Source organism: Centropristis striata, chromosome 15, assembly GCF_030273125.1.
Source record: "Centropristis striata isolate RG_2023a ecotype Rhode Island chromosome 15, C.striata_1.0, whole genome shotgun sequence".
In the NCBI taxonomy this organism is placed as follows: Eukaryota; Metazoa; Chordata; class Actinopteri; order Perciformes; family Serranidae; genus Centropristis; species Centropristis striata.
Window position 1 is genome coordinate 15922482 of NC_081531.1, and position 20159 is coordinate 15942640.

General features: G+C 38.6%; 1 long non-coding RNA gene across 1 annotated transcript; it reads left to right on the top strand.

The window, feature by feature from the left end:
- The first annotated feature begins 1796 nt into the window (after positions 1 to 1796).
- Positions 1797 to 3031, top strand: LOC131987252 (uncharacterized). Its single transcript, XR_009395748.1, has 3 exons — positions 1797 to 1843; positions 1936 to 1983; positions 2911 to 3031. It is a non-coding gene; the product is annotated as an uncharacterized LOC131987252 (long non-coding RNA).
- The last annotated feature ends 17128 nt before the right edge of the window (positions 3032 to 20159 follow it).

The window sequence follows — 20159 nt, forward strand, 5'->3', positions numbered from 1 at the left end:
ACCTAAAGAAAAACACATCCTCCCAAATGGACGCCTAGTGGCTCCTGAAGGGATATTTGCTGAATTTGTAACAGCTTGTATTGGATTAAAATCACCCACTGCCCGTTAAAATGTTAACAAATTCAACAAACTCTCATGTTCCAAGTCACTTTTGACTTTTGCAATATTGATCTAAGACCATGATCTTTTCCAACAATAACTAAGTGCTTGGTGCTTAAATATAACTATATAAAAGTGCTCCTCTCATCATCCTTCTCACTTCCTCCCGTGCGACCTTCAGTTCCCTTGCTTTACTGTCATCGATTTCACTAGTTCTACCCTTTTTGTCCATCAAATCTGCCTGCTCCTGTGCTTCAACAACAGACTCCTCTACATGTGTAAAGGACACATGGGTGAGAAGTGAAGCTTTTAATATTGTATCTTAGTAACCAATTGAGACCAAAATACTCATACAGAAGTTGAAGGCAAACATGTAAACAAACCAGAACAAACACCTTCATTTATCACATCATTAAAGTTAACATGAAACACTTTGGTAGAGAACTCTGAGTTCACTGACCACGTGTGTTTCAATTAACCTCAACAAAAACTAGACAAAAGAAAACATACTGGCAAATACAATTATATCACAACTACTGGTGAGATTGTCTTTGTTTCCTCCTTGTCTGTCTTTTCATTTGTGTCATAGCAGACTTTATAACATTTGGTAAGAGTTTTTGCCATTACATGATTTATCTGGTAAGCATTCTGAGGCTCATCATATCAGACTGTAATTCCTTTAATATTCAGTTTACTGAACTTCACAAATCTATATTCATGTCAAGGAAACACTAACTACATAGCATAGTTTTGACTTGTTAGTCTTGTTGGTTCTTGGTTTTTATTTCAACTCAATTGACCTGAAATGTTTCCCATTTTGTCACAATTACTGAAAAAATACCTCTCTGTCACTTTTGACATTGTGTATTGTTCCTCTCTGTCATAAAGGTGCTTGTTTTTTGTTAAACCATAACTTTCATTCAGCAACGACTCCCTTCTCTCTGAATTGTTGTCATTGTTATTTGTGAAATCAGAGGCGCAGCCACTTACTGGGTAAAACATCACCTTTGTTTGTTTGACTCCAGCAGAAAATTGCTCTGTGCCATTCAGCATTTGTTATGATTGCTTTGTTTTCAACTGCAATTTGTGCTCAGTGGGTCATTTTGACTATTTTCATGTTTATTTTATATTATTATACTTACTGCAACATAAAATCTGAGTGTTTGGGTGATAATGGGCTTCTTTTCCTATGGATTGGTATATAAAGGGTACTAAATAGGTTGTTCCAATTTCAATTTTGACCAAATTGGATTAAAATTGATGGGGTCACCAATGTTTTTACAATAGTACCATGACATGAATGTTTCATGGCTATGTCATGTTTTGAGAGACATTTCACTGGAAACCACAAAGGTTAACCCACTACTGGCACTGAGAAAGAGTGAGGTGGTAACCAAAGTCTTTTTCACTGTCCAGAAATCATAAATTTATTTTCAAAACTTTGTAGCAATCCATCAAGTTGAGATGCGACAAGAAGAATGATGGCACAGGATGCTCTAGACAAAAGTGGAGAATCAATTTACTTAAATTACATTCTACACCAGGTAATTTGCACTAAAATGTGATCTAACTATATTTACAAATGTTCTTGTCTGGTCATGACCCCACCCCGACCCTGATCAGGTTATTTGGTCTAGTGTGATGTCACTTCCTGTTCCTGTTGTGGTTTACTGCAGGCACATTGCTTTCATAAGGTTTCTCCATGAGGTGCAGTGGAGCATTTGTCTTCCTCATTCCTGATTAGGTAAGATCGTGTGTCCTGGTTTCAGCAGGTCTAAGGAGGATGTGGCGGCAGGGAGCATCTCAGCATTTGTTTGCTTTTTGATTGTTTGTTAGGATCAATTCCACCTCATGAGAAGCTGGGTTGGGCTCTGTAGTCCACAGGTAAGGGTTCTTTCTTTATGGCATTTTCCAACACCAACTGCTGTTTAAACTGTTCTCTCAGGGAATCTGTTGCTCTTTGGGCAGTGAGATGGCATGCTTAAAGCACCAAGCTTTAGCAAAAGCTTTGAAATCCCTTGAGCTTTAAATGCTGTTGTTTTTATATATTGGAATAAGAGATGGCAATTGATAAGATTGTATGATACCAATGGCATTATTCAGCATTAGCATAACTAGTTTATCATATTTGAGTTTGTCATCTGTCAAACTTTGAAATATATGAAATTAAATATTATCCCTGCATGGCACTAATTGTATTACAACACAACATTTTACCCTCGGTAATAGACATGTGTGTCATTTGGTAAGCAATGGTACTCATGCACAGAATGTCAAATATGGCATTCCTGGCATTTAAGCCCATGTTTCATAGAAATATGCATCAGCATATTGCTGGTGTTTCTGATAATTGCTAGTGTTGTTGATAATTATTCAAATAGCACTGTTGTCATATTTCTTTGTGATATTAAGACACATTTCCACCACGGCTCCTTGTTGCTAGTTTCCAGCAGTTTGACATCACTGTTTTGCAATCTGCAACAGTCAGAAAAACATTGATTAAAGGAACTGTCCAGCAGAGAAGATCCTTGGATCGCAGCTGGTGTCTAATTCCACACAAGTGGATTTGTTACTGGTCAGTAAGGCTGTAGTTCATCTTTACCTCCTGCCATCATAGCATCTTTTGCCCGTGGGTTAACATATCTGTGTGCCAGTCTATGGGGGTGTAGACCCTGTGGTCTCAGAGGTTCGTGAAGAACCTTGTCCCTCCTCAAAGGAAATGTGTCTGTTTTTACTTTTACTGAATTGGCCAGTGGGTGTTCCGACCAAGCCAGCCAGTCATGTTAAGAGGGATTTTTTTTGTTGCTGTAGGGTACGGACAAGAAGCCCCAAGGCCATGCTTGTGATGTCGGGGCAAGAGACTAGTAGTATCTCAACCTCAGGTCAAACCTTACCTCCAATAGCTAGTCAGCTGTCAAGTTGTCCTGAGGGGATGAGAGCTTGGTGAAGACAAAGTTGACTGCTGTATATCTCAGCTAATCTGCTGTCCACAGCCAAAAAGGTTCTGGACAACTGCAACACCATGACAACAAGGTCAGCTACTTCCCCAAAAAGAGCACACATAAGTTATAAAGTCAGTTAAAGATTTCTTACTGCCCTTTTACTGAACCACACATGAAGCAAATGATATTTCATTTAATTCTATCATACGGATGGAGAATGTTTTTTTTCTCTTTTGTGCATTAATACTTATTCATTAGAGTTTTCCAGATACTTCTAAATTGCTGTAGGTCCTGACTAAAGTTCATTTGCTTAATTTTAACTATTCAGTTTTGTTTTGTTGTTTTGCTTTTTGCCTTCCAGATATGTTGGCATCCTGCCAAACAGCTAAATGAGTAAATAATCTAAACAGCAATATGCTGTGATGATAAAATATGTACTGTACATTGTTTTAATTAAAAGTAAATGTTGAGCTGTTTATCTTCCCATAAATGATTTTAAATAACGCATGTAATGGTGGCTCTCGTTCCTTCTTCCTTTTATGTATGCACAGTGTAAATCACCCCTGTCTTTCTAATACATGTCAAACTGCATGTGTTCTTCCAATATACAAGGAAATTCAGAAATGACTTTCCCTTGAAATCAAAGCCGTTTCTATTAGTCTGCATCAGAAAAAGGCTGTTTAACATTCATCTTGCTCAGCTAATATTGGCCTTTTTATTGATAGTGCTGAAAATTTCAAGTAACCAACCTCAGGAGAACTGAACTGACCGAATATTGTGTTGTGCCTGTGCATGTAATTATGTCTGTCTTCAACAGAAAAGGGAGTTTTAGATTTATGAAATTGTGGTTAATTTTACTTTTGTTTCACACTACATTATTAAATATGAGAAATGCAAATTTTGTTCAAATGTTGCAACCCTAATTCTGCCTGTTCGACCCCATCTGAAGTGCTCTCCTTCTGTGGCACACTGCAGATGAGCTCTCAAACAGGTGCTAGAGTACCTTCTTGTGGCCACATGAGGAAATGCACAACAATGGGCTTTCAGAGGCAGCTTCTCCATACACAAAATACAGTATTTAAAGAAACATGATGACAAAATATCAAATTATATGATGTGAGTGATGAATTGAAGGACTATAACTCTGTGACTGAGTTTAGTTTCTGCAGCCTAATCTGACTTCAACCAAACCTCCAAGCCTCCGAGAAGTAATGTATTTATTGTTCAATGCTGCATTCATCACTGAATGGTTCTTTAGTTGATTCAATATGTGATTGATGGCTTTTACCAACACCACTCAAAAAGAAGAACCTCTATAAGATAATTATCCGCTCTACAAATGATTGTAATTTGAGTTGAACATTACTAATTGGTGTTACTAAATGTAAGGACATTCAGTAGCCCGGTATAATTAACCATTTTGAATGATCTAGCCTCTTTTTTATTGACATCTACCACAATACATGAGAATCCTGAATTTCAAACTAATGGATCTTATTAGCCATGTCCTCTAGACCAAGGTGAATTAATCAAAGCAGACTTGATTTATACACCCCGCCCCTTCCTTTCTTCTTCCACCTCTCTTCCTCTCTCTCTCTCTCTCTCTCTCTCTCTCTCTCTCTCTCTCTCTCTCTCTCTCTCTCTCTCTTCCATGCTCTCTCTCACATCGAGGCAGCTGGGGATTCATTTGTCTTGCTGATTAATGATGAGAACCATATCCTCCACAACACCAGTAAATTAAAAGAGATTGGGGACAGAGAGAAAGAACATCAAGGTCCATTCATCCCAATCAAATTTCACAGTAGGTCCAATTCATCCTAAGCTTTATTTGTATTGTCTGCTATACAAACACAAAAAGCACTAGTCATTCACTTTCTCCTCCCAGACCCTCTCTGGCAGTCTGGGGATTTCAACTGGCAACTTTCCAGGTGCACGCTCATTTTTCAAGCCTTCAGGATACAACCATACCCATTACTTCACTGCTATGAAAGCAGCATGTCTGTTTCAGATGCTAATTGTTCATCAGCAGCAGCTACAGCTCGCTGTTAGTGCTGCTGCCTCTAGGTGAACAGTCTTCATGTTATCCTTGTGTGGGTTTAGGTGTCCTCCTGGCTGATAGAATTGGCCAAAATGTTAAACAAGAGCAATGGAGACTTGGATTGGCTATAGGTTAGTGATGATGTACTCTAAGCTCTAAGGTGTGTTTTTATCCCCTGACTGGAAAAATCTGAATCCCAATATTGTAAAAAGTGAGATTTCCATTTCTTTTTTTGATAATAGCGCATATCTAATGTTATATAAATACTGTTAAAGCATCAACACGCTCAATCCACAGAGATATGCTCACATCTCATACTTAGAAAGTGTGCCTTTAAATGAGCCCTCAGGACTTCCATAAGATTGTGATACCACAACTACAGGCAGAAAATCTATTGTTGCAGTCATTCCCCATTTGCAATGACAATAGAGATGCTGAGAGTGCAGATAATGAAAACCAAGAAACATTAACCAGTCAGAGCAGAGTGGGAAGGGGGCTTAAAGAGCCAGAGGGCGAATACAGGTGTAGTCCAGGTGGCAACCTCCGGGTCTGAGCAGTGAGGCAAACCAGGAAGTGTCTTAAGCGGCTCTTCAGAAACATTTCGGTCCATTCATTTCAATACAAAAGAGAAAACTTCTCACTTGATTTATTAGCTCAGAATTTTTTTTAGGACAAAACTATGGTCTCAATCACTAGTAAATAATCTTCAAGACAATTTCATGTTAATAGTGTAAATATTGGCCCCATTTAGAAGAAAATAGAAGATAAAGAATCATATGATCTGGGGCGTGGCTACCTTTGATTGACAGGTGGCTAACAAGGCAAACCCTCATCAGGACAGGATCAGGAGAGAAGAAAAGCAATGCGTATCCACGGCACTGTGTCAATAAAGTTTTGGGTTTTTTAAAAGACATTTACCGGTTTGGTCTCTAACTATGACCCTTTAACACTGTATTTTCACTTAATGACAGTTTATTTGAACATTTTGTTCATTAAAAAATGTCTTGTTCAGCATTTGGTTGGACTTATAGACACTCCAAGGAGCCGCTGTTCATTTTTCTGAGGTAAGTAACATATCATTTGTTTTTGTTTTTTGCTAGCCAAAATGAACATCCCAGTTAATGCTTCATTTAATGCTAACATGAATTAGCAGCGACTTCACAGAGTTAGGTTGCCGGTTTAGAGAGGCGTGTAGTCTGAGTTGTGAGATCCCTCTCGCTCCTCCACAGTCCAAATATGGTCTGCTCCCCATTTCTGGGAAGCAAGGTGGCGACGAGTGTAACGCTGAACTCGATGCCTCAAACAGGCAGTCCACAAACCAAGCAGGGACGTCGCGGTCACAAGTCCATTATTTATACAGTCTATGGTATGTTCAGACAGTATGAGGAAAAATAATGTGTATTTTGAACATTAGAGATGCTGCACACAACAAAATGAACATTGATATGGCAGGAAACAATGTGTGCAACGTTAAGATATAGTGGAGTAATTGTGTACTGATCAGATAATGAAGTCATACTCCCTCTGTGTGCGTTTTTATCTTGGCCTCTCTGTTCTTTGTTTTGGTAAATGCCTAGGCCACACATGCATTTTCATGCATGTGAGGATCTACTTTTGGCATCAGTATTTTACAGCCTGGGAATAACAGGTTGTTGAAACTGTTAGCCCCTTTTTTGGTGTTCATTTCCCACTGGTTGGCTGGTCTCCGGTGACTAGCTGCCGATTTGCGCCTCCTGAAAAACCCAGGCCACCTCAGTGAGTGTGAGCTTACTATGGAGCAAACTAACCCTGATTACCACTCTGTCCACCTGCCATTAGCCCTTTCAGATCGGTCCATCCTCTTCCTCTTCTCATCAACAATCACCTCCATATGAGCACCAATCTCCAATGGAAGCCTGGCCCAGGTAGTGTAAAAGGAGAACAGCAGCAATTACTTAGCCAGTGGGATAATCACCTGCCTGCCACCATTACAGCTTAGCCACCTCCATATTAGCTTGTCACATCAGAGGTGAAAACTTTGTGCAGCCATTCCTAGCTTAGACTTTGATATCAAGCAAAGCTTTTTATAGCATGTAATCAGGCGGCAACGTCTGGGTCTGAGCAATGAGGCAAACCAGGAAGTGTCTTAAGCCTGCCTTCTACCGAAAATTCCAGCAGGTGGTGCCAAGTTTGGCTGCAAAAACATTTCTGTCCATTAATTTCAACACAAAATGAGAAAACTTCTCACTTGATTTATTACCTCTTTTTTTTTTTAGAAAAACACTGTGGTCTCAATAGCTAGTAAAACATCTTCAAGACAATTTAATGTTAATATTTCAAATAATGGCCCCATTTAGAAGAAAATAGAAGATAAGGGGAGTGGCTACCTTTGATTGACAAGTTGCAAGGCGAGCCGTCATCAGGAGAGAAGCAGAACAATGCGTATCCACAGCAATGTGTCAATAAAGTTATCTATAACGTTATATAGATATAAAAAAGGCTCCTCTCCTCCACAGTCCAAATATGGTCTGTTCCCCGTATCAGAAACAAGATGGCGACGAGTGTATCGCTGAACTCGATGCTTCCAACGGGCAGTCCACAAGCCAATGGGTGACGTCACGGTGACTACGTCCATTATTTATATACAGTCTATGCATGTAATATGTTCTAGAAGAAACCCAAAATAATATGAACCTGAAAATGAGCATTATATCGCCTTCAAAGTAAATATAAAGCTGTGCTTTTAGCTTAATGCTAATGTGAATATGCAAACTAGCATGCGGATGTTTAGCATGTAATGATTAGCCTACTATAAATGTCATCTTAGTTTGTGGTGTTAGCATGCTGATATTCGCTAACAAAGTGATCCTTAATAGCATAATTTATGTGGAATGTTTCAAGTTTTGGGCAGTTTATATAATTCTCAACTGTTTATGGTCTGTTTCTGTTGCCATTTTCTTTTAGTTGTAATGTTTCTAGGCAGCTTTCATATTCTTTCATTCCCCGCTGTATCATATTACTGTAGTTTTTGCAACACACTATTTCCCCCACATTAAGAATCAATAACTATTTATCTTATTGCATTTGTTGGATGTACTGACTGCTCCACTCTTGGCAGAACCATGCAGTGTGTGGACGGTATTTGTACATTGTTCAGGGACTCAATCAGGCTCTAAATGTTTCATTTATCCTCACAGCGTTTGGCAGCTTCCCAAAAAGCACAAGGCATCTCAAGTGACTGGCGTCCGGAGGAAATAGATGGGAGCTCTGAGAAGCACTCAGGTCACATCTCCCTAATTAATGCTGCCTCCCTCTGCTGCTTTAAAATCAACTGTAGTTTCCATCTTTTTTTTCTTTGACACTTTCATTTCTCCTCGCTGTTTTACCTGCCACTGCCTTCAAAGTCACTAGAGCCTCATCTTGGATCAAAAGACGAGGAGTTACACGGAGGAGTTGACAGCTTAAAAATGTGCACCTCTTCCAGGGCAGCAGCGGCAATGAGCATTAGATGGTCTGTGAGCTTGGTAACCCGCTGACATTCCCCGATTCATTGATCTCTGTAAGAAATATGCAGTAATTAAGAAAAGCAGGGGTGTGAAAAATATTAAATCAGTAGCAGACAGACTTAAAAAGCCTTGTGGAAATTATTTGTGTGAGTAAGTTAAACAAAACAAGAATCAACCTGCATTTTGCATCTTCTAGCTCCATCTGCATACTCACAGCACACTGCAATTTCTCTAATGGCCACTATGCATGGTTTTATGATTATTACACACTTGTGGGACAATAAACTTTTAGCTGGAAATTCTGCTTTAACTTTCCCTTCAAATGAGTCATTTGTGCTCTTTATATACTTACTTTGTTCCTCAGTTCAGAAATGCATACTCTTTTATTACTGAGTTAAGCCTCTTGAATTATTAAAGTGTCCCCTTGTCTCTTTTGTGAAGGACAACAAACGTCTTCGCTAAGAGGTATCACAGATAACACAATGATTTGTTTAATCGCCAAAAACCCTGTGAGTCATTCCAACATCAGAGTATGACTATTAAATCAAAGCACAGCAGAGTGAGACTATTAAAAGGACAAGGTCAAATGTGATAATGCTATTAAAACTATTAATTAATTTAACGTTATTAGTTATAAATTCAATGGAGCACATTCAAGGTAAAGGAAGTTTGATTCGGAAGTGTGTGTTTTATCCAAATTTAGGCATACATGTAATGGACTGTGTAAAGTTTATACAAAAACATCAAACCACTGACAATCACTGAGTGAACAACAGCCAGGCACAGTGATGGTGAGCGGCTCCCCCGGAGTGTTGTTGCCACAGTGAAGTTGCCAGGTTTGTGCCTGTACAGAGAGCACAAACTGGCAACCCTTGCTAGCTGGCGACACTACACTGACAACACAGGTGGATGACGAAACTGTTAATAACTAAAACCACAAATTGATTTTTTTACATTTTATTACATTCTGTAGCTTCCCAGTAGTCTCCCTTATGTATTCCAATCCAAAAATGTGCATTACAGTTTGAAATATGAATGACTGATAAGTTGATTTCCAAACTTTGGAATGTTGGCTCAGCCAGTGCTAGTGTTCACAGTTTATTGTGGTAACCTGCATCACTGCTTTTTACTAAGGCTGAGTTTCCATTTCCCAAACCCAGAAAAGAATCCAGATGGAGTTGGCCTTTCACGTTAGAGTGTGACTTTAAATGTTTCGTAGGAAACCAGAGTGTTGGTGTCAAGCGACTGTAGTGACTTTTCTGCACTGCTACGTATTTGGACAGGCAGGAATTTGTAAAAAAAAAAAATATGTTGTTACTTGCATGGCAAGACTTGAGGAGAGTGCTCCTGGGGGCAGAGGAGATGCTTACAGTTCACCTGGAAGCATATGTTTTTGTGTAATTACTCTCACTGCCAGAAGGGGGAGACAAAAGTTCCACATGGAAGATTTAATTCACATAACATTAGCTTGGTATCAATTTTTTTCATCTAAGTCTTGGAAACTATTCCAAGTGCTAGAGTTTTTGCTACTGTAGACATGCATGTAAGTATATGATCTTATGTTTATTCATGTGTTTGTTAAAGAGGGATTAGTGCTGCCTCAAAGAGCAGAGCCTTTAATGCCAACTTTAACTATATAACAATTTGTTATAAATGGTCAGCTTCTTGACAGTAACAACTGCAGCATAAAAAGTAATTTCATTAAAGCTTTTGTGAGGCTGTATTTAAGCAAAGCAGTACTTTGTGTCAGCATGGTAACATGCTCACAATGACTATGTTAGCTTGCTGGTTTAAGTGTGTAAGCATACCATAATTTGCTGATTAGCTCTAAACTCAAAGTACAGCTGAGGCTAATGGGAATGTGATTATTTTTGCAGGTATTTGGTCATAAACCAAAGTAACCCAGTGACATTCACTGATTCATTGATCTCTGTAAGGAATAAGCAGTAATTAAAAAAGGCAGAGATGTGGAAAAATATTAAATCAGTAACAGACAGACTCATAGAGCCTTGTGGAAAATAACTGCATGTACCTTGGGTGTGTCAGTTAAAATAAAAATTGGTTATTGGCTATTAGAGATGTTGGAAATTATTGGACAAATTGAAATCCCACTACAACATGTCTTCATACCTAAACAACAACAAAAAAGTAATTTGCCAATGCCAATTCAGTGTTTTTAAACATGACAATGATGGTCGCATTGTGAGATGGAACTACCAGGTTACGTTTAGGAAAAGATCACAGTTTGGACTAAAATTAGTATATCACATTGTCACATAACTTATTGTCTACTTTCATTTTCACACAGGACAAACAACAGTTTCCTGGGTCAGAGTCTTGTGTTTATCTGACTGATCCAACCTCAACCTTGTTCCTTGGTGGACTTTGTCGCTCTTTATACCAAAGCCAATAAAAGTAAATATGGGTCTTAATAAATTGCTTGCACATATTACAAAACAGTCTTTTAGAGGGTATGAGTATTTATCCCCAGGGTATAATTGATATCTGTGGCAAATTTATAGCAACGGTAATCTTTCAGTCTGGACCAGCCAACAGACTATAGTCTATAGAACCATGCCACTAGCATGGCTAAAAGTGATGCTGAATCACTGTCTTACAAAAAACTAGAAATTAGACAGGCTTATGTACTCAATCTCAGCTAATCTTTAAGGCTCACTTTTGAAATCCTCTACTTAATCTGTCTTTATTAATATCCATGACCCCTTGATCTTTCGTCTCGAAATGTAGTCGCAGGCCAATCAGTAGAAAGAGCCACAACATGTTCAGTTATTCTTTTGAACAAATAAAGCTGCTCTGAGTGTTCTTGTTGCTGCTTGACCTGTCATCATCAGAATTTTAAATTTGGCCTGGTGGCAGTTCTAGCTTTGAATACATTTAATAGTATTCTTCTTTTTCAATATTTTACTAACATTTCTGAACACAAAAAAATGATTTAAAATTACTCAATGTGACAACTGGGAGGGAAAAATCACAGCATTTCTTTGTGAGACAGTTTTCTTGTATTTTTATCAATTTTGCTGTCAATTTTTAAAATTATTTTAATTGCTGTTTATTTTTGAAAGTTCTTAAGAGCAATCACTGCTTGTGCATTTAATTTGCATCCCATTCTTCAACCCACATTTTTATTCATTCAGCCTGAAAAACAGCCCTTGAACTTCGCTGCAACCTTTTCAATTATTAAGCCAACTTGTTTGTGGGGAATGCTGTTGAAGGCTCTATTAGCAAAACATTCACTGGAACTGCTGAATTATAACACATTTCAGTCATCTTTCTTTAGTGTTGTCCATGTTTTCCTCGTAGTAATACTTTTGGACCCTTGCACACCTCAGCCTTTGATTCATTTTCTCCAAGCTCTCTTCGGTGAAAGTAATGTGCAAGATGTCAAGGACGAGGAAGGAAGCGTTTTATTTTAAGAGCTGTGGATAAGCTGTGGGGTGAAAAAGTTATTTTGCTGTGAAGGACATCTCTGCTGCACAAGGCTTTTGTGAAAAGGAAAAGGAACCACAAGGTCATAGTCCTTCTCACATTTTAGAAATGTGTATATTATAACTTCAAACTTCAAACCAAGAAGCAACAAACGTTTGGTTTGTATGGTGGATTTCCTGTGCAAAAAATACCAAAAAGTAATATTTATTGGCAGCTTAAGGAATCGCTGACAAGTCAGCCATTCTGGGACAATTATATCATACCACGTATGACATAAATCAGACATGCATTACCCACTATCCCTGAATGCATTGCCCACTTCCAAAGCAAAATAGAATTTAGCTCCATCTCTGACTCAGCGCGACATGAGTCAGCAGTCACACTCACTCATGTCATGCTGAGTCAGTGTGGGCTGCTCTGGCAGATCATTTTGCACAAATGTGTGACCAGTCCCATTTTGTGGATAGTAGGTGTGTATGGGCAGAATAGTTTTATGTCCTTAGGTGTTGGATGGGAATGGCCTCCCTCATTTTTTCCTTGCCCATCCATTGACTCTTGGTCAATGACCTTTTGACCCCTATGTGGTCTTTTTTTTCTGACCAGTCATTCTCTTCTCCCCTCTTTCTTTATTTCAGTGGTGGAAAAAGTACCTATACCACACACACAGAATTACTCCACTACAATTAAAAATCCTGCGTTCAAAACTTAATGAAGTAAAAGTTTTCAAAAGTAAAAGTACTCTCCAAATATATTATTGGATTGTGATTATTGATGCATTTATGTAAGAAGTGTTTTAATTTTCTCAAGGTAGGGCTCATTTGTCTAATGTCTAATCACTTCAAAGTTAGCATTGTTTTATATTAAATTTTGACCTAAGAAGTAACTAAAGCTGGCAGCTAAATGTAGTGGAGTAAAAAGTACAATATTTGCCTCAAAATACTATAAATAATAGTATAAAGTTACTGGCAAGTTGTCATAAACCAAAGTATCCTTTACGATGACATCAAATTGCGTTCGCTGTCCACTGCACTGCATGCTCAGTGTCAAACTGATTGCCGTTTCTGGTCCCATCGCCTCTACTCAATCCTTTAACGATGACATCCTGCTCATTTCATTAAATTTCTTGGACATATTCTCATCTGAGCAACTGGTGCGAGCAACTGGTGTCTGGCACATGTTGCCACAGCAATATACCATCAACTCATACCAAGAGCAGAAATGTAGTGAGTGAATCACTCATTATCAGATGTGTTATCATTTGGTATCTGCTTCAAGCTCACTATCACAGCCAGAAACTCTAATACCACAGATGATGGCGCAGTACTCAAGGCTCAGCAGTACAACAACAGGGTGTCGGGGTTGCAGGCTCTGCAAACATTGGCTTCTTTCTACCCGGAAAATACACACATGGAAAAACACACCCCACCACCACCGCCGCCGCCGCTGCCTCCAGCATGTGCTATTTTGCCAACTGCAACCCTGGGCAAGATAATAAGATGGCGAGCAGACATTTTGTCAATATTTCTGTCTTGGCTCGGAGTGCGCCTGGCCGGCTGCTTACTGATAGATGTGTTGACTTGTTTTTTTTATTTTTTGCACAGGAGCTCTGCCCTGGTTTGCCAGACTGCGAGAGAGCAAGTAGAGGCAAGTGTACAGGGAGGAGAGAAGGGCTCACTAATGCAAAGCAGTTCATTAAAACCAGGCACAAAGCATCTATCAGGGGGGAGGGATGCTGCTAATCAGTGCCTGTGGTTAGTCCAGCAATATGTAAAAAGGAGATGGTACACTCCTCAGCTGTGATCTTGTCTTGGGAGCAGCGGAGTTGTTTGATGCTAAGGAGGCCGTGCAGATGATTGATTTTCCAGAAGGATGCTTTGAGACTCTGCTCTTGGTCTGCTATCTGATTAACATACACAGCATTATTCATGTCATGAATATACAAGGAGGCAAGGAACAAATAAATACTGACATGCATCCAGGAGCTGATAAATATTAAATGGAGCACACATGGCTTCAGATTTTACCATTTCATAATTTGAACATTCATGCTGTGAGGCCCCTAGCCAAGGTCTAATCTTGGGTTTGGACAGGTTGAGCAGCCATGAGAGGAGACAGAGAGTTCTTCACAAACATCATATTTGTGCTTAAGTTAGGTGTCATGAATACTCAAATTCTGATCCTGGCATAATCAAGTGTGTTGTGTTTCAAAAAGTTCAGAAAGAACTAAAAGGCAGCATCTATTTTGCTCCTGTAAGTGAATATTGTTCATATTTCATACAGAAATTGTAATATTTAAATGCAGATTATTTTTCTTCAAAGAGAAAAGATCAACCTACATGATTTTTTAATAACTCTTAACAGTTTCTTTTGATGATTGGTCATGCAGCAACATGTATATGTTTCTATCTGACTCATTTGATAAAAATAACTTGATTACCTAGTGTTATGAGGGTCTAAATTGCCCTTTTCTTTGTTCCTGATTCCAGCTAATTTGAACTCATATGAATTAATGTATGAAGTAACTATGAGTGTGATGATTCATTAAACTAATCACATTTGACTTGATTATTTCTTAATTGTGAGCCACAGTAATCAATGATACATCCTGCATTACGTATTAAATTACAGGGAGTCATGCTTTACTTAGAATATGTTTTTGTAGCCTTGTTATAAAGTTTTCCCATATTTCTTATGTAGTACATTGTATGCTATGATATGTACCTCAATTCAGACTGTTCAGAATTCAGATTTATGCATTTTTGCCACTTATGTATGTGTATATGCTCATGCCATATGTATTTTCATTAGAATGAGTTACAATTAGTTAATGTAGCAAACTTACCAAGTGCCCCTCTTAATACAAAGGCTGCCATGAATGCAGCATATCCGTTGGTCATTTGTATGGTGAAATAGAAATACTTTATTTCAATTCTAATAACCATAACTTATATCATCAGTCAATTGAACAGACTATAAGCACAAAAAACATAAAGAGTCACTGACCGCTGACCTCAGGGATGCAGAAGAGTTTTCCGGTTCTGTTTCTAAACTTTCTTTCCAAGACAGAAGAGACATGATGTCTAGAAAAATGCAGCCTATGTTAGCCAAGGCTAACGGTAAGCTACGTGGTGTCGTCTTTGAACTGCTCTTTTCATGTGCAAGTCAGCAGTGTCAGCTTTTGGTCGAAACCAGGTCAATTTGTGAGTGAATGTTGAATATTGACTATATTTACAGATATTTGACACAATACCAGAGCCATGCTAAAGGCTCCGGGAAACTAATTTGCATGCTAACATGCTAATGTTTATAAGGTGTAAGGTCTATCATGTTCACCATGTTTACTAATGTCTTTACATGCATATGCCAACAGGCTGTAATCTAGTTTGGCTCTAAACTAGGCTTCAGCTTGTCAGTATTTAGTAAACGATGGCACTAGTTGAAAGTTGAGCGATCACCAAAGTGATTATAATTCATTCTGTCAGAAACATGAATGTCTGTACCATACTAAGACCTATCGCCAAATCCATGTGTCAACGTGCCTGTGGCACTAGAAGAAAAGGTGAAAGTCACTAGGATTCATTTTCAGGGGGCCATGTATTAAAAATCTCTGTTAAAAAGCTTCAGCAATTAATACAATTACATTGTGCATGTGTGGATGCTTGTAAAATAGTTGATTTCAGCGATGTAATATACTAATAGCATCAGCAGTGCTAACTGTATGCTCTCAATGTTTGGACATCAGGTTATCCATGCAAACACACTGAACGCAAACATACACCACACAGCAGTTGGGAGCTCACTGACAGATGAGTCAACTGTGCCTCTGACACTGATTCAGCTAATTGTGTCTCATTTATTAAATCTTTAATCATTCTTTAAATCCTCCTTGCATTCATCTATTTAATCCTTCTATATCTTTTTGGAGTCCGACCACTTTGGACAAACGAGATGGCACCGGTATGTTCCAGAGTCTTCATTTAGAACAAGTATCAAATTAAACTTGACAATGATAATGAAGGACGCATCAAATTCTACATCACAATGTAGGTCAAGTTATAGTTTGTTTGGTCAAGTTATAGTTGATGTAACCATGCAAACATATTAAGCTTAATTCCGGAGCAATTACTAATATCAAACAGTATGCATTCCTTTATAAATAAATAAAAAATATTGCTATATACTGTATCTGAGATGAGGACAGATCGTCTGTGTAATCTATGTTATAACTTTCAATTCATAATTCAATTTGAATAGTAACTTATATACAATAATTAATAAACCCTACTGGAGTATGTGTCATACCTGTGTGTATGCATAAATATACATCACACACACACACACACACACACACACACACACACAGCTATTATATGTAAGTCAGAACACACATATGTTGACTAACAGCAATTTTTCAAATCAATGTGTTCTTTTTATTACATTTGCTTCCCCATTTGCACATCCTGACTGGCTACTTCTTCCCAATGACTGGACTTCAGCGCACTTGCAGACTTGCGGTTTCTTTCCATCTATGCTACAAGATTTTTTTTTCTGCTATGTTGAGTTGTTTACAAGTGAGGGTAGAAAGAAGTATGAGATGGACAGGCGGTTTGATGCATCATCAGCAGTGAGACAGGTGCTGTACTGGGACGTTACATTGAAGGAGCTGAGCTGCAAGGCGAAGTCTCAATTTACCAGTACATCTATGTTCCAACCCTCACCTTTGGTTGTGAGCTCTGGGTAGTGTCCAGAAGAATGAGATTGGGAAGCAAACAACTGAAATGAGGTTCCCTAGTAGGGTGGCTGGGCGCAGCCTTAGAGAAAGGGTGATGAGCTCAGACATCCAGAGGAATTTTTGCAGTAGAGCTTCTCCTTCACATCGAAAGAAGCCAGCTTAGTGGGCATCTGGTAAGGATGCTTCCTGGTCGCCTCACCTTTGAGGGGCTTTGGGTACGTCCAACTGGTAAGAGGCCCCGCAGTCGGCCCAGAACACACTGGAGGGTTATGTGTCTCCTGGGAACGGCGCAAGCTTTCAAAGCTGGAAGATATTATTGGGGAGCGGGATGTCTGGAGTACTCGGCTTAGCCTGCTGCCCCCATGACCAATGTTGATGATGAAAAATATTTCCAAATGAATTTCAGAAATGGAATAATCTTCATGGACACACATAAAGGGCAACATTGACGATTTTCAACCAGCTTTGCGTTACTGCAGCCCAAACGGTACATGCAGATAAAGGGTGCCCAGCATTCCTCCATGTCAGCATGCTGGATCTGCAAGACTTTTTCCCACTGGGTGAGTGGGACGCTCTGGTACTGCAGGCATTGAGGGAAATCGGGCACTGTTCATCTGTATACTGCCCGCACTGCAGTGACACAAAGCTTGTCAAAAATCAGCAGTTTCCCTAAGGTTCCCTGTGGACTTGACACTTTAAGTCTGATTTCATGGTGCATTTCAACACCCTCACAGACTGTGACAGTGAACACAACACGGTATGTATGCAAAAGCTTGTGAAGGCTCAAACTCTTAAAGTCAAGGATGTTCACATTTGAAATCAGCCCTTCTCTATATGAGGCATCTGCAGTCTGCAATGGACAACAAATGATGTGTATCAAATGGGCTGATATACTCTGTGTGTGGTGCACTTAATAGCTGAATTGTCTGCAGTATGCAGGAAAAGCTCTAAAATATAGACCACAGGGAAAAAATGTATTTCACTTTACTGAAAAGTAAAGAAAAGTCGAGTCAGCATTTAATTGAGGCAAGACAAGACAACCAAAGTGGATTTGAAAACAGGAAAGTTCTAAAAAAGTTGAATCGAAGACCAGGATCCTGCTCTGATTCAAACTCCAGAAAGAAACTAAAAGTAAAAGTATTTCCTGCACTTGCCTAGGTGTCTTGTGTATGCATCACAGAGGTTATTAGCCCACAGTCTAGGGTTGTTGCCTTTGAATCATTAAGTGAAGGGTGAGTGTTTGAAGTGCCTTGATATAATGATCCTTGGCAACTCTGAGAGTTCAAAGTAAATTGGCAAGGGTAAAAAAGGCTTTTCTGCCACTGAACAAAATAGAGAAATCAGCCAGCTATGTTTAATAGAATTTTCATCAGTGCTCAACCAGTCTCTCAAATGGGTTATCTAAGATAATGGCTGCACGGGTTCATTACCTCCTTGTCAAATTAAATTTCTTTTTCTCCTCAAGGGGGATTGGATAGTGATTACAGATCTAACCAAAAGAAGGCTCTAACTTTTACTCTGTAAAACTGGGTAGAGGCCACAATGACAGCAAATTAACTGTTTCATCTTAAGACCTTTGTTGTACGCTGACCCGTTAACGTCACAAAGAGAGTAGGTGTTCAATGTGGTAGCTCTGAGCTCTGTCTTTGTTTTTTATTCTCTCTTTGTGTGACTCTTGTTCCTCCAGGCTTTTTGTGAGAATGGGGTGTTGCATAAGACAGCATTCACTTAAATATTAATCAGCAGATAAGATGTTGCTATAGGGCTTAATGGATTCTTATTCAATGTTTTTTGTTATGTTTTTTTTTAAGGAAATTAAATTGTTAAATGATGTGTAGAGAACACAGACTCCAAACACATGCTGAAAAAACATACATAATGGTCGTAACAGTAAATGCATTTTAATAAAACTTACAGTACATATGCATTAGAGTCCGACCGATACAGGATTTTTGACACTGGTGTCAATAGTGATTTTAGAGGGGGGAAATTAGTCAATCGCCGATATGGTGGCTAATGTCATCATTTTTGAGCTGGACTGAAAATAGACCTTTTTTATGTGGATTGTGCACTGATTTTTCACCACTCTGTAAAAGTACCCAGAGAGCTAATCTCATGCATAAAAATGTAATTAATAATATTAAACATTATTATACATTATATAAACAATCTATCAGATTATCAGTCAATTCTATAAATAACTGAGAAAATAAAGAATAAATGGGAATAAAATAAATATCTAAATAAACATCATTATTGTTCCATGTCTATTAAAAAAAAAATAATACAAAAATTATTACCTAACAGTTTCTAAATCATGACAAGCAACATTTTCTGCATTATATATTGTGTAAAAAAGTTTTCGTAACGGCACATATCAGACAGCATATACACCATTACATATATTCCTTTGATAGGCCAATATAAGCTTGTAAAATCTGTCAATCGATATATCTATTGGGCTCTAAATATGCAAGTATGTCCTAAACATTATTATTTATAATATAAAGTTTTTGCAGGTAGTAGACAAGATATCAACTTGGAGGTCTGGTTGCTAGTTGGATGTACTTTCAGATGCTCCATTCACTTCTTTTATACAGTCGATGCATAAAACACAAATTGAATGGCTATAGTGTTATTGACCTGAACACTCACTACAAGTAAACATGAGAATTGTTTGCGCTAAATGCTAATGTTAGCATTCTATTACTTATGAGGACCTTGATCTTTCATACGATGCTATAGGTTGTATCAGGTGAGAAAGGTTTTTCTATTTTGCAAGCATAAACCACTTTATGGTAACACTGTTCTCTACTTTAATGCCAGTTGATTTGTTGGCAACACATCTAATAAGAAATACAAAAAAAGTGCAGTGCGAGGCATCTTTTCTGGCTGAAGGAAAGGCAAATGTTTGCTCGTTCCAATCAAAGTGAAAATAAAAAGCCAACATGTTTTGGCCACTGACTGGCCTACAACATTGGAGAAAGCACAAAGCAAAGTAAACCAATCAGCTAAAAACCGGCTCCAGAAAGCATTTTCTTTTACCCTTCTTTGAGGAAGAATTACATCAGACTGTACCTCTCAGGATGTGCAGGATCTACAAATAGACAGCTTCAAAGCGATGCAGGTGCCACCTGTGTGATGAGTGAACTTTAAGCATCAAAGTGGAATGGGTGGAGCATGTTGTGTCCAGAAGGGAATTTACTTTTTAATATGTTTTAAGTTGTTTGACTCAACAGTGTGGGGATATTTCGAGGAGCCAAATATCATCAAATACTGGTACACTCAAGAGTTCACTTACTGATAATAGTCTCCGAAATATTCACACACTGATGAGGGCTAATGATGCCTTCAAGTGGCGCTGTGTTTAGTCCATTTGAGTGGCCTGCTGATGTGGTATTCATGGAATCCTATAG